Source organism: Corvus cornix, chromosome 15 (assembly GCF_000738735.6).
Source record: "Corvus cornix cornix isolate S_Up_H32 chromosome 15, ASM73873v5, whole genome shotgun sequence".
NCBI classification, from domain to species: domain Eukaryota; kingdom Metazoa; phylum Chordata; class Aves; order Passeriformes; family Corvidae; genus Corvus; species Corvus cornix.
The window spans coordinates 5,345,887-5,370,798 of NC_046345.1; the positions used below are offsets into that span (position 1 = coordinate 5,345,887).

Genomic DNA, 24,912 nt, shown 5'->3' on the forward strand with positions numbered 1-24,912 from the left:
CCCGTCAACTCACAGCCTTCCACAGAGTTGCCACACCCTCTCTCCCCACCTGCCACACCCCTCTCCTGCACCCCCCGGCTCCGCTCTGGAGATGCCGAATCACCACCACCACCACCACCACCACCACCGTATGGCTCCCCCCTCCCCATCCTGAAGGGAGATCCCGTGCGTGGTTTTTCACCGGGCCAGAAGAACACCACCTGAGAGAAACCAGGCTATGTCTGAACGCCAGGGATGGACCCGGGACTGATGAGTGTGTCCTAAGACCGCAGCAGAATCAGGAGCTCTCCTCCCCCGCGCACCCTCTGCTGCTGGAAACAGATGCTGAAACACCTCCAAGCAGGAAGCAAGCCCCGAACCCTCCATGCCCTCGTGGTCAGTCCCAGCATCAGTCTCCCAGTTCCCCTCTTTTAAAGGAGCACCGTGATAATATTTTTCTTAACATTTCTTTCATTTTAGGACTTTGTATGATCTTTAGCTATCATTAGTTTCTGTTAACCACAGAAATACAGGACTTTAACTGAAACAACCTAAACAATGTCTCTGGGCCATTTTCCTCTGGATTTTACAGTTAATGTGAAGAGTAGCTAAAATGGGTGGAACATGATAAAGATGCCAAAAACCAGCTGTGAATGTTTAACATCTCGGGACTTTTCCTCCCATCACCTTTCTCCTGTTCCACAAAGCCAAGCAGTGAGGGTACCACACTTCATGGGGCAACGCATATTACTTTCACTGAACCTCCTGCTATACCAGATACAAAACCGTAACTGAACAGCTTGTTACACAATGATATTACAAAATAATGCTAAACTAGCCTGGAAATCCCTGGTTTAAACTGGAAAAGGCTTTTAATGCTTGATTATAACAGGATGTCAAGAGATGCTCATATCTAAAACAGAATAACAACACCACACAGAACTACCTAGAACCTGGGGATGTAATGCCACAAATGCTGGGAGAAGGAACCAGGCTCCAGAGCAGCGCTGCTGCCTGCTCAGCCCTGCTCTGTGTTAACGCAAATGTGCAAAATCCACACAGAGCTCTGCTGCACACCTCAGCCGGGCCCCGCGCTCGCTTTTCTCCAGACACCCTCCTGCGCTGCTCCAGTCAAGAATCCAGCAGCAGCAGGGCAAAGGTGCTCACACTATCTACACTCAGATGGATTCCAGCTCCCTGCAGTTGGTGTTGGGTGTTTTTAGTCAGTTTTGATAAACAGGCAGGACCGAGGGGCTGAGCAGAAGCATGGAGCAGAGGCCACCGTGTTATACCTGAAGTTCCAGCAGGCAGAGAGGTGTTGTTGGCACAGATGCCTTCCCAGCACATGGAGCTTCTACTCTTCCTTCCCGTCACCCCTGAGTCCCATTGCTTTGGGAAAACCACAGGGCAAAAACCCCAGACTCCCTGAATAACCGCTATTTGATCAGGTGTTCAATTAAACTTACTGTCCCAAATGCAAATATACCTCTGAATTTTGTTTTTTTATAAAATATTCAAAACTCAGATGGGATTGTGCAGAAAATTGTGAACAGGAAATATTTTCCTTACTTGTATCTGTTCACAAGACACACAGTACCCACTGTTTTTATTCTTAGGTCTCCCTGACTGCACAGGACATGCTGGGCTCGGCACAGGAAGAGCCAGCGCCTCGAGATTAGTCCTTGTGACAGCAGCTCTCTTCCTCTCCTCCAGAGAAAGAGGAAAGAGTCCCACAGCTGAACTGCTGCCACAAGGGGCCCAGAGGTCCCAGTGGTGTTTCTGCAAGGGCTGCAGGAGACCCCCCACAGCTGAGGACTCCAACAGCCAAGGCAGAGGTGGCACATTCTGAGGCTGGGATCGGAGCCAGAGCTCTGCTGCACCAGCTGTGCAGGCACCCCAACACCTCGAACAGAGCAGGTCCTCAGCAACGACTACGTGAACAAGTTCATGTGCCACAAGCAACTGAAGAATAAAAAATTAGGCTTATTTGCTTGTAAATCAGCAAATTATTTCTAAGCCATTTGCCGTGGATAAAATTCATAAGCAAACTACTGATAAAGAAATCAAAGCAAAATCTATCCCACAGGGATGAACAGGATTCATTGGCTTGAGAGGAAAACTTAAGTAAAAGAGGTGAGCAGGAACTGAGCCTCAGTTTGCAAAGCCAATACTGACTGCCACTGTCCACATGAGCCTTGCTCGCCATGGGACACCACTGTGGGAGCTCCAGCTCTCCTGTCTATCGTTAACGAGCACAGAAAATGACGTATTCAAATCCAAAACAAAGAGGGCTCACAGCAAAGCTTGCACTGGCACAAGAATTCTCAAAGCCAGTCTGGATGGTAATTTTCAGTGCAATTTACTTTTTTCCAGTATTTCTGTCTTGACAAAGGTATGACACTTTCCGGAAAAAAACCTTTGTAGCAAAAAATTAAAAGTTGTGCTGATCCACCTGATGAGAATTATGTTCTTAAGCATGAGATACTGCCTGATGCTTATCCAGTACAGTAACACTCTCCCAGCAGACCTGTTTCACCAGTCATCCTCTCTGCCTCCTCCCTCCCTCACAGCCACAGTGTCCCTGCACTCCCCAGCCACGGTGCCCATGGTCCAGAGCAGTTCTGTTAGCTGCGATGGACATGACTTGGAGCGTTAAAATTAGTCAGGTAATGCAAGATGGTGTCACCACATCTTTCCCTCGCAGCTGCCAAGTTCCAGATAAATCATTGTCAGTCATGAAGTACCTCACTGAAAGCACGGAATTTTCAAACAAATTATCTTTAAACTGCACAGCTGCCTCTATTAGCAACTACTGCAAGAAATGTGTGTTATTAAAAAAAGCAGAACGCTTCTAATAAGGGCCATCCTCCACACCCAAGATCTTGAGATGGTCTGGGTGGAGACTTCCCCTCCAAACCAAAGGACACGACACAAACCCGGGACCGAGAGAAGTACAACCCCCCTGCGCAAAGGACAGCGCGTGCCACTTGGGAACGGCAAATGCTGAAGCAGAGGTAAGAAATCAAACATCAGATGTAAGCTCATGTCATGTTCACATGAAAGGCATGAAACTCAAAGCAGTAAAGTGACCAAAGACCAAAAGAACTCTGGAAATGGCTCACCCATGATGGTGTCCTTCCCCACCGCTGCTGGTGATGCTGTGGTGGTCCCAAGAGCCAGTTTGCTTTTAGGAAGAGCTTCTGACCAAGCTTTACTCCGCCAAACACATTCCAGCCATTCAGCCCCAGACAAACAGCAAGAAGAGAGTGCCGGGCCAGGCTCCCCAGCCTCCCTCCAGGCCCGACCCTCTGCTCTGACCTTGCACATTTAGGAAGCTGCTCTTTCGTTCTGCTCTACTTTGCAAAGGCACACAGCCTTCGAAAACAAAAGGTTGCTGTTTGTTTGTTTGTTTACACAGCATTAATGGCAGCGTGGTGACTAACCCAGGAGCCTGGCCAGCAGCGTTGGAGCCTGCAGCTGGGACACAGAAAGAGAACCAGGAGTTCTGCTCAACAGAAAAATTCAATACACACACTACAGACTGCTTTTCCATACCAGCTCAGGAAAAACACATTTCTCTAGTGAGGTTAGACCCTGGCACTCACCTTGCTCTCCAGACACTGTGTGTACACACCTTCAGTCCCTCCAGCTTCCTTCTCCCTTTTTTGTGAGCCCCTGAGCAGTTAAGCTGCTCCATAAAGCCTCTTTCACCATGTAGCATCTTCTTATGCATTATTAAAAAATAAACGTGTTCTCTTAACTGTGACAACCCCATTGAGCACCGTGCAAACTCAGAGGTGTCCCAATTTTTAAGTAATGTAATCCCATTAAAAACAAGTTCACCTGCACAGCTACCGCACGTTGCATGCATCTTCTCATCAGAGAGGAGGCTAATTCAGGGAGGGCTGGTGTAGCCAAGGCAACTGCAGATGCTACACGGGGAGCTGATGCTGCTCTTCAGGTGCTGCTTATGCCATCCTTCTCATTTTTGCCAAAATCACCACCAACAAAAGGACGGAAAGCAGAGAGACACAGGAATGAGAGCACAGACACAGTCTGGTAGGGGTCTGGTTGGGAGTGGGTTCCACTCCACATTTCAGTGTTCCTGCGAGATTGAAGTGACAAACAGGAGGTGAAGATCCCTAGAATGGCTCCTTGCCCCAGGGCTCATCCCTTACACTTCTTCACCGCTCTGACACAGCCTCAGCCGCCCGCGCTGCCCAGGGTCCGGCTGCCCGGCACAGCACGGCCCCGCCGCCGCCCTCGATGGCCAGCCAAGCGTGAAGGCCCTGGATTGCTACTGATCTTGTTAAGGCTGAATCCGAGGATTTGGCCAATAACACTATATTCCCTGATCAGAGATCTGTTTCCCCTCTACCATCTGATAACCACTCTTAAAGGACGCGTTAATGAGCTTCCGTTCACTCTGTGCCCGTTAAGCAGAGGCCAAGCTACCATAAGAGGGAATAGATTTGAGTAATGATCCCTTATGAGGCAGCAAACCTACATATAGTGTTTAAAATTATTCCCTTAGGACAAGATGTTTTTCACCAAATCTCCCACATGACAGTTTGACATATTGGTTCAGGCACATAGCTCTGCATTTGTACACAGCACAGAAGCATCTTTTTTCAGTTTTTGAGAAAAATAAGGTCTGAAAACATTTCATGTTTCCCTGGACACTGGACCTAGTCTCCACAGATTAATTTATTCCTGAAATTGTATTTTTAAACACTCCCAAAATTTTACTTTTAAACACATCTAGTTCATTTGTGTTGATAAACAATCTCCTTCCTCACCTCTGCAGCACTGGCAAAGTCCTAGACAAAGGCATTTGCTTGACCCTGGAATAAAAGGAGGCAACAGCTTGCATTTGTTCATAGACACAAACATGGCATCTGCCACCTGCTTACACCATAAACTTGCACCACTTTCAGGTGCCTTCACCCCTGGCAACCTGTGCCCACTTCGGGCTGGATGTCTCTATGTTCCCAACGCTTGAAAGGCACAGGCTGCCTCTGGCCCTGGACTGACAGCACCCAGCTCTGCTGACACTCGAGGAAAAGCCCTAACTAACCATTACTAGAACATTCCTCTTACTTTGATTTTACTTCTTCATTTATTCTGTGTAATAAAGGTGCTGCTCTCCCCTGCTGCTCTCTGCTCTGTATGCACAGAATTCAGTGTTGGTGGTTAAGGTGAACAGCTGATGCCAAGGACTCATCACAACGAGCTCAGCGGAAATGAGGACAGGTGACTCCTCACGTTGCTGACCAGAAGCGCTCTGCAGAGACACCCCAGCTCCCGGATATCGGCCACATTTCACTCGATGACATTTCAAGAAGCCATTTGGCTTGGTCAGCCCCTCAATTTATTGTCAAGGCCCAGCCAGCTGAGCACTCTCTGAGAGCCTTTCTCACGAAAGGAGGGAAGGCTCTTCATCAAACATGCGTGCACAGTGCTGAGCACCATCCCACAGCACTCATATATCCCACAAACCAGGATTAAAGCTCCGACTTTGCTGCAATACAGACGGGACAGCACTCACCCAAAGGCATGGCACGCCCAGGCTAACAGTCTGTTCACCCTTAATGCTGCTTGCTGCCCACCCTTTCATCAGCCCATCAGCTCTGACAGCATCCTCTGGTCCTCACAGCCCCTTCCTCCACAGACAGCTTGATTAATTGGAGGTGCCTGAGGCTCTAAAGGGAGCGTGTATCAGCCCATGCTGCAGAGATGTTTATTTTGTTTTCAGTGGTCTCCAAGCTGGCATGGGGCTTCATCAGAGCTCGCTGCTTGCACAGAATTCAGATAACAGGAGACACACAGTGCTTGCTGCAAATACATATTTTTCTTTTTTCTCCCTTGACCTCTTTTCCTGCTCCTGTTTTCACCAGGAGCAATGGAAGGACGTGCAAGCCACGACAGGGAGGCTGCCCAAACCCACAGCAGCGTTAAGAGTTTGCTGTCAGGCTGTAGGGTTACAGTCAGACTGTGAGCCACATGCTCACAGAAAGAAACCGAAGAAACTGGTGAAAAAAATGTGAAGTAGGAAAAATGCTAACCCTATCAATGGAAAAGGTGGCACTTATCTTACATGTAGCATGACCTTGAAGACACAGAATGAAGGATGTGTGGATGAGGACAATGACATTGCTGTTCTAAAAACCACATTCCCTCTACTGTGCCAGGAGACAAGAGATGGGGAACACACTGCTCTCCACCTTGCTGCCACTGCCCAGCAGGAGAGCAACACGCCACCATGGCTTCACAGGCAAGTGTGAAACTGCCTACACCTATTTATTTCTCTGGAGGCTACTGTTAAATCACTGTTTTCCAGCTCTATGACTCTCCAAGAAGAAAGGCAAGCTCTGCATCCCAGGAGAAGCCAGAAGCTCTGGGCCTTGGGACAGCAACAGCTCCTGTACCTTGCTAGATGGCCACAGGGACAACGGACTGTTTCTAACTCATATCCTTCCTCTCTTTTGGCTACCTTCAGTTCCTCTTTTCAGTTTAACACACTGACTCTCAGGCTGGCTTCCCTGCAAAACACAAACCACAGAGGGGGGTCCTGCCTACCCCCCACAGTGAAGTGGCTGATGTCGGGGTTTGGTTCTCAAAGAACAAAAGACCATTCTGGCAAACCAGGTCCCAGCCCAACTGCAGTGCTGCTGTCTGCCAGTGTGGTCCTGCCCACCCCATGCAGGTGAACCACTGCTCGTCTGTGATAGACATGGAAAGCTGAGCTTCCAACCAGGGCCTAACCCAACCGCTCAGCTCCGAACTGCTGGTCAGCTCTCGGTGCCATCACCAACACTGTGCTCTCCTCAGCTCTGCACAGTATGAGAACTGTGGCCCTGCCCAAGCAAGGAAAACCAGCTTTAAAAATCAAACCAAATCAACTGCCACCAATAGTCAAACAATGTCTGGACAATTCCAAGAGAAAATAAATGGGAGTCCAGCAACTGCAGCCCATTCCAGCACAGCCAACTCAACATTCACAACATCCATATGCTGCCATCCAAAACCAGTGAAGCTGGGGAGCTCCAAGTTATTTTTCAGGGTCTGTCCTTCTCCCCCCTCAAAAAATCTGAACACTTCTGCTCATCTCTGGAAGGAGTGAACTGCCTAAGCCCCACCCACCAGCTCCATCACACTGACACTCAGACCCAGCACAGGGAAGAGGCTACAACCAGCTTCTCCCACATAACCCCTCCTTCCAAAGGGCTGTGGCTGTCCCAGACATGTCCCTGCCTCTGAATCCAGCCCCCAGGTGAGAAGACCACCTCCATGGCAGGAAAGAATATTGGCTGACTGATCCTGTATTTTCTGTGCTGCTGGCATACATGACCTGCTTGCATTAACTAAATGCTCTGAGCCTATTTTCACTAAGAATGACAAATGACACATCTGTGATGAGTAAGGAAATGCTGGGTTTTGCTTTCAAATTTATTTCATATGTACGCAAACTATCACATGACAGCTTTACACACAGCTCCAGCCCATGCAAAACCCATCTCCAGACTGCCAGAATGCACAAGCAAACAAAAGGTTTTCCATAAAATCCAAATTTTCTGATTGCACAGAAGTCACATGAAATAGTTCACTAAGCCCCCACTTAAATAAAACCAGTTCTGGACACAGTCTAGTATTATTTCAGGACAGGCCAATATTGAAAAACAATGCTACTTAAACGTTCTGCATTAAATCACCACCTGGACATTTCACACAGAGCAGGCCTCCAAACACAAGATAAAATGCCCACTTTCACTAGCAAGGGAAGGGGTGCACCAATGGATTTGTAAAGGCAGTGAATAGCTCATGATTATGCACAGAGCAAACACAAAAGGAAACACATAAATTCCAGCATTCCCTCATCAGATTTGTGCAAGAGCTTTGACACAATTGTGGGGAGAAAGATATTACAGTAATAAGTAGGATATTTAAGCCCTGCAGATTATACCTGGAAAACTATTTTCCTTAAGTGAAAACAGAATGAAAGACGAAGATTCCCTTCAAAGAACTTTGTTTGTGGTCATTTAGTTTCAGGATGCAAATTAAATGAGCACTTGTTAGACAAGCGTAAGAAGGGAATTAGCTCTGGAATATTATCAGTCTCTTGTGAGGCTCAGATACAGCTGGCCAAAGACTTTTAGGTGTTTTGTCACCTTGCTCCCCAAGAGCTCCCCAAGGACCTGTGTTCTCACATCCCAAAGCCAGATCTGAATCCAGCCTGGCTGCCAGGGCCAGGGATCTGCTTGGTCCTTCCATCTCCTCGCTGGCTCTGCCCGCAGTTCCCGGAGGTGCCTCTGCCCCATCTATAACTCACAATTACGAGAGACAGTAACACAAAACTGCCACAGGCAAAGTCAATCTCTCCCAGGGGCCTCACACATCTGAGGCTCCTGCACACCAAGAAACGGTGATCATGTGCAGTAATGCTTGGGGTTAAACCACACAAGTTCAAGGATATTCCTGAAAATACAGTGGGAGTTTACCAAAGGCTAACATTAGTGAGAAGAACCAGCATCAAGGATCATTAGCTCTTTTATGCCATTTATTTATAGCCTACCTTGAAACACATCCCATTTCTCTTTAGGACACCTACAGCTGAAGTTTGGCGTCTCAGGGGTAAATGAGGAGACTTTGGGAAACAGTGTTCATGACAACAAAAGGTGCTCAAGCAACTTTGCCACTCACAGATAAGAGAAAAGTGAGACCAGAGACCCCAGGTCAAAGCCGGTACCTGCAGAGACACAGTTCAGAGATGGACAGAACAGGTTGAACAGGGCTCTAAGCACCTGGTCTAATGGAAGGTGTCCCTGCCCCTAGCAGGGGCATGGAATGAGATGAGTTTTAAGGTCTCTCCCAGCCCAAACCATTCTGTGATGCTACGGCACTCCTTGACCTGCTCTGTGCTCAGCAGCATTGACTGCTTGACACTCGACACTTCAAAAACAGGAGGTTCCAAATCACTGTTTCCAAGTCCCTTGCAAGTAATTTACAGGCAGATTCTAAAGAATCTGCAAGAAATAACTTAAAAAGCAGAATTGTCAGGAGGCCTAAGCTTCTTAAAGAAAAGGGTCAAAATCTCTGCTGGAAAACATTTATGTGCTGGCAAATCAGACCGAGAGCTGATACTATCAATACAGCACTTCCTGTGCAAATTCTTGCTAGATAGATCTATTCTGATGCAGAAAAATCCCGAATTCTGGTATACCCCAAATTTTGACTACAGAAAGAGATAGAAATGTCATTGTCATATAATGGATTTGGCATATTCAGAAACATCGCCTACAGCAGCAAAAAGGTGTGGTGATTGAGCTGGGGCCCAGAAATCTGATGGAGGAACAGGGTTTGATTGAACAGCATGTTTAAAAATTAAATCCAGCTGAAGGAAAAGAAAAAAAAAATCCTCAGAAGAAATGCATGACCATGTGAGGAGGAATGGCAGTGAGGGAAATTCAGCATAAAAAAACCACGCAAAGAAACCTGGCGTTCTTAGGTACGGCTGTAAGTGCCACTATTAGGATAAGAAAAATACAAGCTCATCTTTTACTTCCAATTGTCACATCACTGTGGAGAGTCTTCATGAAATTCTCAGAATAGCAACGAATCAGGAGCAAACAGCTGTTCAAGCAGGAAAGTCACAGGTAGACAGACTTTCCTTGCTTCAACAAAAAATTAACTCCAAAGTTTCACAGGACAGTAAATCAACAAAATGGGCCTGTACAACACAGGACGAACAGTCTCATCTTCCAGCCCAAAGCTGATATACGGGCCTGTGTTCTCCTTCCGGCCATATGCTCATGTGATTTATGACCCACAACAATTTCAATACTCCTGGAAAATGAAAGAACAGCAGACAATCAGTTCATCCCACTACACTGGGGATTGTGTGGGCTCTGCCCTGCAGCACCTCCCCTGGGAGTGGGGGCCAGAAGCACCAGCTGCCCCTGTCAAGAGCAGGGGAGGGCACGGGGCAGAGCAGCGCCCAAGCACTGGCACAGGGAGCACAGCACATCCCCAGGACTTCACTGCATGGAGCAGCCCACAGGGGCTCCAAGAGAGATGCAGAGGGACTTCTAACCTGGGCCTGGAGTGACAAGATAAGGGGAAATGTCTTCCTTCTGAGAGGGGGCAGGGTTAGGTTGGATATTGGGAAGAAAGTATTTACTCAGCAAGTACTGAAGCACTGGAACAAGTTGCCCAGAGAAGTTGTGCCTGCCCCATCTCTGGAAGTGTTCAAGGCGAGGCTGGATGGAGCTTGGAGCAACCTGGTCTAGTGAAAGGTGTCCCTGCCCAGAGGTGGAATGAGATGACCCTTCCAACCCAAGTAATTCTCTGATTCTCTTCTATGAGTTCCTGTCCCATTTGCAACTATGGCTGTTTGTGACAACTGCTGTTAACCTGGTCTAGTTTACAGAACATCCCACTAGCAGGGCGTAAGGACCTTGTAATCTCTACCTGCAACTGTCCCAGGCAGGGCACTGCCTGCAATGCAAACACTGCCAAACCGGGCAGGATTCAGCTCTGCAGCACCTGCTTTGCTGCCACAACACAAATGCAAAGGCATCACCAAACAAACAAACAAAATCCTCCACCCCACCCTGAATTAGGCTTTTCCTTTGCACAGGTGGGGTGAAGTGCAAGTTCAACAGCTTGAGTCATACAACCAAAACTTCACCCAACCCCAGCCATCACAGCAGCATCAGCTGGGGCTGACACACCTGTGAGCCACCACAGAGCACATGGCTGAGAGCCTATGAGATACCAAGTCTACCAGCACAACATCAGAACTGGTTTTTCTGAAGCCAAGGGTATCCAGACTGGTCTTTAGGTAACTTCTGAGTGACAAACCCAGCTTACGTGTCTGCTCAAAGGCATGGCTCTGAACAGCAGCATCCTACCCTCCATGGATGAACATTTTGTCCACTGGGAAACGTGCCAAATAACTCAGGTATCCATAACAGTACTGCAATGAGTTCTGCTATCTGACATCCGTCTCAGGTCTGGATCCGTGCAGTTTCATCCCCCAGCAGCAGAGCTGCCAAGGCAGATGGGCCAGCTAGGCTTCAATAAGGGGGTGAGCAAAACGGCATCAGGAGCACCCATTACCCACAAGATCACAAAGATAGAGGGATGGAGTCTGAGCTCAGTGTCTTAATGTACCTGCCTTGCCTCCCCCTTCCTGCAGGTCTTAAGCAGAAGGCAGCTGTGCTGAAGGAGTTAATCTTGCCTGGAACAACCTCTCTCCGGTTTCTCAGAAACTCCAAGGCTGCAGAGCTGGGCTTTCTGCTCCCTGCCTGCTCCTGCCTGCCCTGCCTGCAGCCTGACCCCTGACATTTCCACTCTGCTTCTCCCTGGCATGGAAAACTTAACCATACACAAACAAACAGGTTGGGAGGACAGATAAATGGAAGAGAGGAGGAGAAAGGGAAGATTGCTCAGATTCCTTGTCAAGGCCCTGATTAAATAACAGCAGCACCACCAGACGTGGGTGAGGGGCTGGCATTTATCAGTAAACCCTGAAGTCTACAGCAAGACATCTCTGTTTAATTAATCCTGAAAGGATCCCTTCCCCCTTCTACTTCCAGGGAGGTTTTGAGGATCTCCAAGTTTAAAGACACAGGGAAACCTTTTTAGCTCTTTCCTTACAAAACACAAGGGCAAAACCACAGGCAGGATTTACTAATGCTGTGACAAAGGCTTCCATTGCATGGACACATGCAGGCAACCCCCACTGAGGGGGCATCTTGGATTTAGTCATCCCAGACCCTCTGAGGCAATACACCCATCACATGACAGCTTTAGAGTGACTGGCTGAAAGCCTGCACACACATGATCACAACCAGGCACAGATCTGCACATCTCACCTGGACTCGGGGTCTCCTGCTGTTCTTACATGATACCCCTTTCCCAAGGGATAAATCTCTTTCAGTGCTTGATGCAGTTCTACTGTCCCCCATTTTTGTCCAGTTTTCCCACGGTGGCGTCAACATCACCCAGCAATGGAAGAGACTGCACGTACACATAAAGCAAGACAACCACAAACGCTCTTGCCTCTGGGCTTTCACTTAGCTTGAGGCTTGGGAGGACCTTCCAAGGCACTTCCCATTTCAGGAGGTCCCCTGCCTTTTGAGCCAAGGTGAACACTGTACTAGTGCAGAGCACCACAGTTAAAGCCATCAGCCATGAAGGGCCACAAAGCTGTTAAGTCCCTCCACACCTCAGCAGCAGTGTGAGAGGAGCTCTGCTTCCAGGGCACATTCATCCCACCACCGTGCTCAGAGAGCTGCAAGGTCCCTGAGGGTTGCAACAGCAAAGGAAACTCTGGTCCCTAGAGAGTGGATAGCCCACCAAACCACAAAACAGCTTCCAACAGAAGAGGCCTCAGCAAGCACTTACCAAGGTTTTACACCAATCCTCAACAGGCAGCAGGGCAGGAAGGGCCTGGCAGCAGTGCTCAGGCCCCCAGGTCAGACAGCCACCTTAACCACCATTCACCCGACCATCCATCCAAGCAACCATCCAACCAACGGCAGAATTACAGAGATCGATTCTTTTTGTGTGGTGTAAGTTGCAAAAAGAGAAAATGAAAAAGTAGAAGAAAATCTCTGTAGTAATGACTTCTGGTCCAATCAAAAGCAAAAGAAGGAGTGGGGGGAAAGGGGAATTTTAAAAGCCTAAGTTCAGATTGTAAAATAAATCTGTATTTCACACCAGCTTTATAAAATTCCCAGGAAAATAAAAAGTCAAAACCAGTTATTTTCTTGAGGATCTATATTCTTAAATACCTGGTTTCAACATAATCTCTTTTAAAAGAAGTACTGGAATGGGGGATGAACTGTGAGGAACTGAAAAATGTCTCTGCCTACCCAAAAAAAAAAATCATTATGCAATGACAAGAGACAATCCAGTCTATAATCAAAGACAGAATCCTGACATGTTCAAAGAGAAAATTATTGTAACAACAGTGACTTTGAAGATGAGAAGGGTTTTTTTGATTGAAACAATGGCCATCAAGATTTTTACTGTAGCAGCCAATGTTTAAATGCACAACTCAGCAGGCTGCATGCCTGCAGGTACACTGAGCACCAACAGCAAAAACCATGAAAAAATAAAACTGTGACACCTAAGAAATTCCTTCCTGAAGTGGAACCAGGCAACACTCTGAGTGTGAACCACTCATGCCAGGGAGCAAACACTCCTACTGATGGGCATGCTTGTCCCAGGGAGTGAAGCTTTACAGGAAAACTCAAGAGCCTATGTCCCATTAATACAAAACTTGCAAGTTACAAGGCACTACACTAAAATATTTAAATTTTTTGATATCTGCTTCCAGGAAATTGCATATTTGGCTGTAAAAGTCGTGATCTGCACTCTTCACTGAACTACTATGATTCACAGAAAATGAATCACAAAAGGCAAGTTTTGTGACTAAAAAAACAGCTGTTCTGTAACGCACCTAACGAGCAGTATCGTATTTGATTGGGAGACTATCGGAAGATGACTTAAAATACCCCTTTCAAAAACAGAATTTGGATTAAGCTCAGTGTTAGTCTGGAGTAAGAGTCAGACAGACTGCCTCACACCTCTCCTTTATTTCACCTTTTAGGGGAAAGCCCAAGCACAGCCCCCCGAAGGGTAATTTGTCACAAAAACGATGCAAAAGCTGCGCAGCATCACTACCACCAAAATTTGTATTTTTAACATGGAGACTTTGAGTTGTATCAATCCTGTCTGTGTCTCCATCACTATGAGCATTGCTTATATGTGGGAACCATTTTATTAAAATGATGAAAACACCAAACAATTTATTTAATAAAAGCATTTTCTCCACTGCAACTCAGCAGTGAAGAGCTGTTCAAAGCAGAGTCTCTCCATCAGCCCTACTCCTTACGCACACTTCTGTTCTTACCATTATATTAAAAACCTTTTGCCAAAAAATGAAACAATTAGAAAGCATGAATATATGGTATGGTTTTCTCTTATCTGGAACTGGCAAGTGTTCCTGGGGGCATCTCCACTTCAGTTTCACCGCTACCACTGAGGATTCACCCTTCTTTCTTTCATTAGGCATTTATGCATCTTCTACAGAAAGTCTGTGTGTTTTTGCTGATGTTGTTCCAGGCCACACCATACTTGGGCTCACCACCTGTGCCCCACGTGTACAATAATGAACCAACACAGGCAAAGGCCACAGTGGGCTTGGCCCTTCTCCCTGTTGGGGTATTTCTGGTAGAAATGCCCTGGTAAGTGCCACATTCATGTCCCCACTGCGTGGTGGCCGCTGGCCAAGTAGAGGAGCCGTGAAAGCACAACTGGCGTGTGCAGGACACACCACCACAGTGACAGCCCAAATCCAGCTGTGACAACAGGGTAAGGAGCACACCCTGTGATGGGACAGAGTCAGACTGGGACACCCACCTTAGAACCCAACATCTGTTTTCCATGGAGTGCCCCGACAGCCCACGGCAGCAATATTTTAAAGCTGGGAGCGCTGCAGATAAAGACAGATCAATTTTGTTCTACAATTTTAAATGAAACTCTCCTGTTTTGGAAAGAATTTCATTAAGGTGAAAATATAATACAGAACTACCCATTTAGGAAGAATGTGCTATTAATTCTTAGCAGTGTATGTGGAAGGGAAAATTGCATTTTTATCTAAATGGTTTTTTCTGCATAACCCATTTCCAGTATTCTTTTACAGCTCAGTACTGGGAACTTTTCACATTTCTATTCAGGCACTGTGGAAGGCAGCCTTCAGGAACATGTCAAATATAACCCCTTAAACAGTATTCCAAGAGAAGCTCCACAAACTGGAGAAAGGCCAGAAGAGCACACCTTAAAGGATGGCTGGAAAAGAAAAGGAAAAAAACCTCTCTCAAAGATGTAAGTCAAATTTTTGAGGGGGAAAGGAAAAAGGATGTGGTTTAGGGTGTTTTTTTTTCCCTAGGGGCCAAGAAGAGTTTTGATCTTCCCTCTCTTCTTCCTCACTGGAAGCAGAAACACCTCCAGTTCCCAGTCCCAAAAGCACACAAAGAGCAGAATTTGGCCATGTCATCACTCTGAAAACCCGGACATTCTGAGCTATAACATGTACTAGTATGTACAACCAAAACAAGTGTATGCTGTGAAAGACTCATTTTATCAGCATAAACAAATGCTCATTTCTCACTACAGTTTCATACCACTTGAAACTGAATATAATCCAAACAATAATTTCAAACAACTGATGCTGGGATCCAAGTTTCCCTGACATACTGCCATCACACAGCAAGAACAAAGTCAAGTAAAAGCAAAAGCAGATTCGGAACCGACTGCTTTGAGTTTTACCACGTTTGCCTAATCTACTACAAAGAAAAGCAAACATAAAATTCAAAGTTTTTAAAATTCTTCATTTCATCATCAAGGATCTCAGATTCAAGCGAACCCAAACCGCAACAGCACAGCGGCCTTGTGTTTAACAAACAAAGCCACTGACTTTCCAAGCACCGCAGCAGGGCTCACTGAAGAAGCTGAAGCTCCGTGTTTTCTAAGCATTGTTCATTTGACATTCTTCACCTCTTTTTTTTTTTTTTTTTCCCCTGCATTGACTTTTATTAGCTTACTTCACAAAATTAGTATAACAAAAAATTTTATCTTTCAAAACAGACATTTAAAAGTGCAGCAGTTATGGAAATACAATTGGACAATGAACAGTTTTTATTCCCTCTACCTCACCACACTCTGCACGGCAAAGCAGTAATTACAGGAATCTACTTCTGGTTTAAGCTCTACAGTAAGCTCTTTCCAAATTTAAGGCCAGCAACCAACCCTTCATTATGCTTAATAGGTAGACATAAACCGTAATTGTATCACAATCTCCCAATGCACATTCCCAGCTCTGAGGCTCACACGTGTCTGGCTCAAAGAAGAGATTTTTTATCTGTTCTTTTCCATAAGAGAAACATTGCGGCCCCATTGGCATCAGCCACTCGAGGAAAACTACACAAAACACTAGAGGATCTGGAAATTTATTTGGAGTAAGACTTCACTGTGTTGTTAAAACCTCACATTTCCAAACTGGTGTTTGTTGGTCCGCAGTAGCTGGACTCCTGTGCCCCTGCACCAGCAGGAGCCCTGGCAGAGCCAGGACCGTGGTCGCCTGCCCGAGGGGCCCGGAGCACTGGCAAGCAGCAAATTCCCTTCTGCCCTTCCCGTTCACACCTCAGCTAAAATAAGTAACATCAGGACATAGTACATGAACTGGATTTATCCACAGGACAAACCACTTTGTCATGTAACATACAACGCGACTTCGACGCACAGAGTTTAAAAGCAAAGCTCACCCAAATCCATGGGGCTGCCCTTGAGCTTTCCCTGACACTGCCCCGTCTCCCTGCACATTTTCCAGCCATCACCCTCACACCCGCCCTGCCAAGAGCACAAGGAATTGGCAAATGATGGGATGAAACTTCCATAATAATAATAATAATAATAATCATAATCATAATAAGAAGCCAGAATGAAGGAATGTTTTGCTATTCTCCCTTTTTTTGTGATCTGCCTATTTCAAAGTAATTCATTTAAGATTTGAATTGTACTTGGGACAGCCCTTGTTTTCCCTCTGCCTCCAGAACCATGGCATGGTAGGGAGAGCACAGGGAGCTGGGCTGCATGTGGTTTCTCCCAGTTCTTTCACAGAAAGAACAGCCCGTGCCTATATTTAGAGGTAGAGAAGGGAACTATAGCATCCAGGAAAAAAAGAAATAAATCATACTGATTTTATCTTCAAAAAAAAGCATTTGTGTTTTTGGTTTGTTTAAATCAAAAATGTGCTGCAAGCGCTTGACCCTATATCCAGCAACAATAAAATCTGTTCCATCATAAAATACCAGCTGCTTTGCACTTCGAATAATAATACTATTTTTAAAGGGTTTCAGAATTATTGTCTCATGGATTGTGGTAGCTTTTATTACAATTACTGGGGAACTCCCTTTTTTTTCTTTTGTACAATACAATCAATAGGCCCATTTATTATCTTCTTGCTTTTAAAACTGTATTTGGTCTGAAATTTTGTGTTACTCTTCAGACTCGACAAAAAACATTTTTCAGCCTAGTATTTGGCACCAATAAAAATTAAAACAATTGAGTCAGACCAAAAATACCTGTAACACTAGATGCAAACAGTTAACTGGCTGCCTGGCAGGTCTAAGAGACACCCTTTTTCTAATTATCAGCTCAGTAGCACTCCAGGAATAAGTCACACCAGGTGGTTGTGACCTACCGGGCAGCTCAGACCTGAGGTCTGGGTCCTCCTCTCCCATTGCCCAGAGGAGCAGGGAGGAGAAGCCCACCCTTCGTGATGCTTCCAACCCCAGGCATCTGGAGGTGGTGAAAACCCACCTTGCATCAAACTACTTCTGCAACATTTAGGTCTCATTTCCTGTTGCTAAGACGGACAAACTTATTTAGAAATTCACTCACACACAAATCAGAAGTGCCCATAACTGGCGTTTGGTGGGGTTTTTTTTCCACCAGAGGAGAAACGCTGCCCCAGAGAGGGCAGCAGAGCCGCGCCATCCCCACCGAAGAAGGAATCCACGCAGAAATGAGATCACCAGGTGGGATGAGATCTCTCAGCCCTTCATTCCCTGCCCACGCACACTTCCGAAGCACCGCACGCCCAACCCAGCACCATTCAGCGCTGGCGTGCCAGCCTTTGCTGGGTCCCCAAGTGCCCCAGGGTCCCTCCAGTTCCACTGTGCACCTCTCCAGCATCCTCTGCCCAAGCCCTGGTGGCACCACACCGTGTTCCGGCGGTGAACCGCCCGCTGCCTTGCCCAACAACGCCTGTTTTATCTCATTTGGACAGTAAATCTTTAGCAGTGGGAACATCTCCCAGGTTTCTAAAGCGCCGTGGCAATTTATGGTGCAATAAATATGATCTTAAATAAAAATAATCCTAGAGTGGGACCTGAATATGGACTCCGCTGCGCTCTAAATCACACGTAGACCCCAATCTCTGTAAGTACGATGGCGATGCCTTGACTGACCGAGCCATCCAGCCAGGAGAAGAACACGCTGCAGACACACTTGCTCCCTGCCCGTTTCCACCAGCCAGCCCACTGGCAGCCTCACCTCCAGCAGTGCATGGGAGGGAAGGCTCAGCCCCATTCCCTGGGGACCGGCACTGCTCGCAGTGAAGCGCAGCTGTGCCTCAGACACCCCCACCAAAAGCATCCTCTGCCTCTTCTGACTGCTCTCACCTGAGACCAAAAGGCTTTTAAATGCCATTATAGAGGAATATTATACCCACACCCTCCCCGCACCAACCCCCCCCCCCTCAAAAAAAAATTAGTGGAAATTTTTTCTAGGAAAGAGATCCTAAAATTCTGACCAGATAATAACCCCAGCCCAACCTCCATTTCCTATGTTAATAGATCAATTTACATCTTTCTAGCAAAATGGTTTCAGGCTACATGAAAAAAAAAGAAAAAAGTCATGCCTTTCTTCTTAAACTGCATTTTGGGAGAAGATTAAGGAGGAAGGAAGGATATGACTCTTTCCAGGGCTTTGTAGGGTATTTGCTTCACACATCAAATTAATTTTAACTCAGGAGTACATTCTTAATTAGGGTATGAAATGTTTTAAAATTTTCTTCACTTTACAAATGGCTGCTTTTTCAATTAACTGTGCTTCCCCAGCCTCAGGATGATCTTTCTATTAGCAACAGAATGCTTTCGAGTATTTTGTGAATACTAATTCACAAAATTAATTAAATGCAGACTTAACTCTGAAAACATATATTTTACCACAAAGAAACCCTGCTGTCTTCCAACTACTGACCGATCACAGGCTTTGCTGGGATCAAGGGGATCCTAAAGTCCTAAAACCCCAGCAGTCAGAACTGAAAGTAGGAGAGTTAAAAGGAAAAAAAACGAAGTTCCTCATTTTGTATTTTAAATGCTCCAAACACAGGGGGGGATAAAAAAAGATAAATATCCCAAAGTTCACACAAACTGGCCGCGGGAGCAGGGTTGTGGCACGTCCCTCACACTGCTCACAGTCAGAGCTAGTGGAGCCCTTTGAGCTCCCACACGTGTTGTCTGTGTTTAAACTCAAATAAACTGTATTTATTTTGATGTAAAAAAATCTATCAAAGCAGCACTTAAACGTAACCAGATTTCTGCTTACCAAACCAAAAAGAGCTTTTTTTAGACAAATGTTAAAAGCTAATAAAAAATGTAGACCGCCCAGCGTCATGCTTGGTGGTGTTACGTTAAAACACTGAGCAGGCACAAACAGATTTGCTGGAATTGAAAACAAACAGACACAAAGTGCCCTGCTGCAGCATCCAGGCAGCACCTCAGCCTGCAGCCGAGGCTCGGCTCCTGCTCGGGAGCTGCCCGTGACGGATGCGCACGTGCATCCCAGGGAGCCGCACCGTCGGCGGTGCCAGAGCAGTTTCTGCCCAAACGGGCAAGGCAAAACTTGGAAAAACCTTACTTGCAAATGGCCAGCATGAATCAGACCCAGTCCTACGGAGAGGGATGTGCCCTACATGTGAGTCAGGTGTCTTGAAAGGGCACAAGCACGGAGCACAAATACTCCTATGACAACGCCTGCGCTGCTGCAAAGAATAACCCACGTACAGGAAAGAAACACAGAACAGTGGTGACCACGTATTTTTGCATTAGTATGGATAAAAGGTGCAACACTAAGAAAGCCACATTTCTAGACCATTGAGTCTTAAAACTTATTACATCAACTAAGGAAAATGCATTTCCCCCCATCCAGATGCTTTTGTCATTTGCCAGGAGATGAGCGGAACATGAAGCCTTAGAGGAGAGGGCACTGGAGGGAACAGGAGAAGAAGGGGTGCTGAGGAGGGGAACAGCGAAGCAATATCATCTAAGATGTTCTCTTTGAAGTATTAAGAAAGTCAGCTTGTAAAAATTAATGGATTAGACCTCCAGCTGTTCAATTCTCAGCTTTAAATTTAGAAGGCATTTGACTTTGGAACATTGGCACATAATCCATAAAATATATTTAAATTTGTAAAAAAACCCCCAAATCCCTTGTATTAAAAGGTCACTAATAACTCAGAATGTTTTAAACTGCATCAACACAAAAGCATCTGGCAAAGGAAAAGCAGCAAACTACAAAGAACTGCAGTATTTTTATATAAGCCAGTCATCTAATCACTGTGTGTAAACTGGGTTTATCTACAGAACAGCAAAAATTCGGAATTACATTTTAAAAGCTGAGAAATCTAACCAAGACCAGGAAGGTGAGGGCAGACCTTGAATTTCCTGGGTGACTCCACAGCTTCACCTATTTAATTTCCTTGAGGTTCCCCGTGCCCCTTACCCAAGATCTGGTACACAGCCAGCCATGTTCTTAACAGTCCTCACTAACAGAGGCTCTCGTTTAAAAACGCCCCTCAAAAAAAATGAAACAAGAATCACTTCGTATTTAAAAATAAACAACACACCAATCTTAAACACGTCCTGCAAACCTTAATCATGTGTTTACAGGTGCAAACATTGTTCTTCTCAAGGATGTAGATTTTTCAATGGAAAAGCTGGACCAGCTGGACAGGGAGGCGGATGCCGGCCGGAGCCACGGCGCGATGGCGAGGTGGGTACCAGCGCCTGACGCCCACCACCCACACTGCCTGCATCCAACACGCTCCAGTCCGAAACACGCAAAGGACAATCTATTCCATACCAGAGAAAAACCAGGGAATGAGCCTCTGACTATAATTTGACTGGCCTCTTTCAATATTCTCAATGTGCTTGAGAAATTATGTCACTAAACTCTTTCTGGTATTTCAGTAAATTTAGCGTTAACAAAGCATACACGTTAGGCCACCTGAAGATTCATTTTAGAGCTGGCTCTGCACTTTCTGGGGAGACTCTCCTCATGCTCAGATTTAACAGAAATACATGAGAAACCACTGACTGAAAATGTACAGTAATTTGTCTAGTACTAAAATTTTATATGGCCACATAAAGGCATTTTACTGTACCAAAACTTCTCCCTGGTATAGAACACTACTGAGGCTGGGAGTCAGCTGGTTCAAATAAAAGCAGACTATATCGTTTTAGGTTAGATTTTTGTTTGATGCCTTACTCTTTGTTCTACACAAGTAACAACAAACTGTATCTAAAGGTATTGCTAATTAATAACGTTTTTTATCAAAATATTATTTGCAGTTTTATGGTCGAGCATTCCACTAGGTCACTGGTAAAAAAAAAACAGGTATTGTACCTTAAAAATTAAGAGCAGACACGGTGTAATACATCACCGATCAAAATAAATCTATGCTGTCATCCAAGCTCATATATAAATACTAAGTGTAATTCATTTCCTTTTACATTATACAGAAAGATCTGAAGCACATTCACACACCAATTTCAAGAAACATCTCCCTCGAAGTCTGTCACGCACATCCTCGCACCAAGTGTGTGCAAAACAACCCCGTTAAAACTCACCTTGCAACCGAACGGGCCATCAGAAAATAACAGACTTTGGGGCAAGGAAGCACCAGGATGCAAACCAGATAGGTAATCTGCATTAATTCAAACATAGCCAGATTGCCCACTGAAATGAGAACAGGTAAATCTAGAGACCAAAAATTAATAGCCAGACAGACGGTGGATGCAAAGGCAAACAGTGGCCACAGTTGTTACTGAAATGCCAATAAATTTACACACTTCCTGCACTAAATATTTTAGTATATCACAGCAAGAGGAAATACTACTGAAAATTTTGTCCCTTGCTTTCTCTAATATTTGCCATAAAGGTCAACAAGCACACTGCTACAGAATGTTTATAAAACAAAGGAAAACATTTCTAAACAGGACCATTTTCTAGTAGAAAGTATTAAAAATTATAGTCAGTCAAGGTAAACAATAGAGAATTTCTGTCATTCACATGAGGCCAAGCAGGGCAACCCTTCCAATTAATTTTTTTTTTAACAGGTTAGAAAAGTTTAAAGCATCATATTAAATCCAAACCTAATGCACACCAAACTCTCCCCCAGGATAAGCAGCGGGAGCGTTCTTCCCTCATCGCTCTGCTTGCTAATTCAGATGATTTAATAAAGATGTGCGTTTGATGTACGTGGAGTTTATCGTGTAACTTCAAGATAAAGGCAGTAGCTTCTTTTTTCACTGAATTGTTAAAATTGTGTAAGTTTCAGCATCCCAGTGATGAGGCAAACAAAGCAGCATCGGGAATCACAGGCCCCTCGCTGCAAAGGGCGCTGAGCTTTGCCGCTGAACTCGCTTCCACAGCGCTCGCTACAACACAGCCGCTCACAGCACGTTGCTTGCAGTGAGGGTTCAGTGCCTGAAAAACCTCACGAGAGGTCTGACAAACTCGGTCCCAGTAAACAAACCCAGTGCCTTGGTAAAGCCTCTAAAAGAAGTAGGCAGTATTTAAAATAAAGCATGCAGCAGAATGCACTGGAAAGGAAAAGAAAACAAAGGCTCCCGGCCGCATCTGGACCAAATTTGACCTTTGTTAATGTATTTCTAGTAATTCACAGATGTTACGCGCGCTCCAGCAAGAGGGTTGGCCTGTGGGCTCATTCCAGTGATGGGTTCGGTGTAGCGATGAAATATTAACAAAAACTCACAGATGAAGGCTAATGGTGCCGTGTGGCACGTGCCCGTCAGCCCGGACTGACGAGCCCAACAGCCACCGAGCAGCGGAATATATTCCCATTCTTTCCAATCAACACCTGCACAGTTCTAGGTACATAGTGATGTCTTCACCTGACATCTGCAGTATGGGACCTTCAAAATTTCAATTAAAAACTAAAACCAAAACCCCACTAGCACTTAATTACTGGGTTTCTAAAGAATACTAATACACATTTCACTGAAGGGGAAGTTGTTCTGGTTCAGTCAAGCCAGGAAAAGCAAAACCCCATTAAACCAGCCCTATATTTTTAAGTGAATTTGATCTGGTTGTTCTTTGTCAGCTAGAGCTGTGGTGTTGGAAGTCAAGACAACCCCTCTAGACTCAGTGTTATTTATCTCTTACTCCCAGCTCAAGCTGCTAGGCAGAAGAAAACATGAAATTCTAGAAAGCACTTTCGGAGGAAAAAACCCCAAACCTAACCAGCTACTTCACATAAAACATGTTGGTACAAGAAATGATGCATCAGAGAAAACTCCTTACAGAAAACACATTTCAGGGCAGAGCCACATCCAGGCAGCGTTACTAATACTACATTCCGAAACGAAACGTGAACGCACGCACAGAGCTCGCGGCAGGCCAGCGTCGGAGGTGTCACACCTCGCAGGGGCACCAGCAGCACCAGTGTCTGCTCTCAGCAACCTCCAGACCCACAGCTCACACAACTGCCAGAGATAAGCGAATCATTTTAATGCCATTATGGGAAAAAAGGTGAGCTCCAAGGAATCTGAGCAGCCATTAAAACAACTCAAGCTGTTTCCCCCATAACCTGTGCATTAACAGAGTATTTGAGAAGTTCCTGATCCTGCTGTGTTTTCGGGAGCCTGCTCTTTCCTTCATGGCCAGCACTGAAGCCGGACCCTCTGCTGCACTGGCTGAGAGTGGCAGGCAGTGGACACAGTGCCCAGCACTGCACCGAGGGGAAACTGCCCCCCGACACCCACCGCCCCTTCCTCTGCCTCCATGGCACCTGAGGAGCCGCCGGTGCTAATCGCAGCAGTGCCACAATGGGAATAAATCCCCCACCGCCTGCCCTCTCACGGCAGGTGTAAATCAGAAGCCCCCAACAATGACTGCTCTGGGGAGGACCCTGGGTCTAATGCTGCTCTCATGGACACTGCCCAGCCCCAAAACGGCGCCCACCTTCCAGCACGGCGTTCCGCACGCCGAGGAACTGCCTGAATTCGGAGGAGCGCTGTCTGGAGCCTGCGCATCCACCCCGACACTGGGTTACTGCAGATCCCAGCCGACTGAGGAGGTTTAAAATCTCAGCCCATGTCTAAAGAAAGCCTTTTCTTAAACACAGTTTCACACACTCAGGAGTATGGCAATGTAAAGTTACATTATTTCTACTGAGCGAGGTGAACAGCCTGTTTAGTCTCACCTATTGTATCTTTATCATCTCCAACAACAGTTTAAGTAAATTCTCTGTGAGTCTGTATAAATTTCCTCATCCGAGGAACCAGCCCATTCAAATCCCTCAAGTGACTAAAGCATGAACCAACCCGAGCGCCTCTGCATTGTTGTGGAACTGGTTTGCTATTTTATGTTAAGCCTCTGAAATACTAAAACATATCCTTATATAGGAACACTGATTAAATGGTTTTCCTTCCAAGTGATGAACTGTTTTAACACCAACATTGTGGTTATCGCGACCAGAAAGCAATTACTTCTTTCACTAGCTGTTACTAAGAATAGCTGTGATCAAAGTGACTGGAGGAGTGCTGTTAAAAGACGCTGCAGAAACATCGCTCCGTATCACACACACACACAAAATATAGATCATTTTAAGCCAAATTACACTTTTAATAAATGTGCTGTTCAGAATTAAATCACTGCTCAGGATTTCTTTTTTCATCCAGGAAGTCAAGATCTGTAGAATAAGTTATTCTTTTAAAATCGATTTCTAAACACAGCACGGTGTGAGATCTATGTATCTGTGTGTGTGTGTGTGTGTGTGTGAAAGTGCACACGTAACGGGGTGCGTGTGGTGTGAGAGAACGTATATATGTGCTTGAGCCTGCCAAGGCAGAAGTGACAGGAACTGTGATTTGTGCTAACTAGCTATTGATCCAGTCAGATCTAGATGTTGTGTACAAGAAACAATAAAAGAGAAGGGGCTAGGAAGGATGCTGTGTGCAACTCCATTTAAAAATGGAAAAGAAGGGCCCCAAACAAACCAATTTATGTCCTTGCCTGGGTGAAGCATGGAGAATGCTGATGGGCTTCCTCGGG

General features: G+C 45.7%; 1 protein-coding gene across 1 annotated transcript in view; it reads right to left on the bottom strand.

Moving 5' to 3' along the window:
- The window catches only part of MN1 (MN1 proto-oncogene, transcriptional regulator), a 34,952-nt gene that overhangs the window by 5,127 nt on the left and 4,913 nt on the right, over nt 1–24,912 (bottom strand).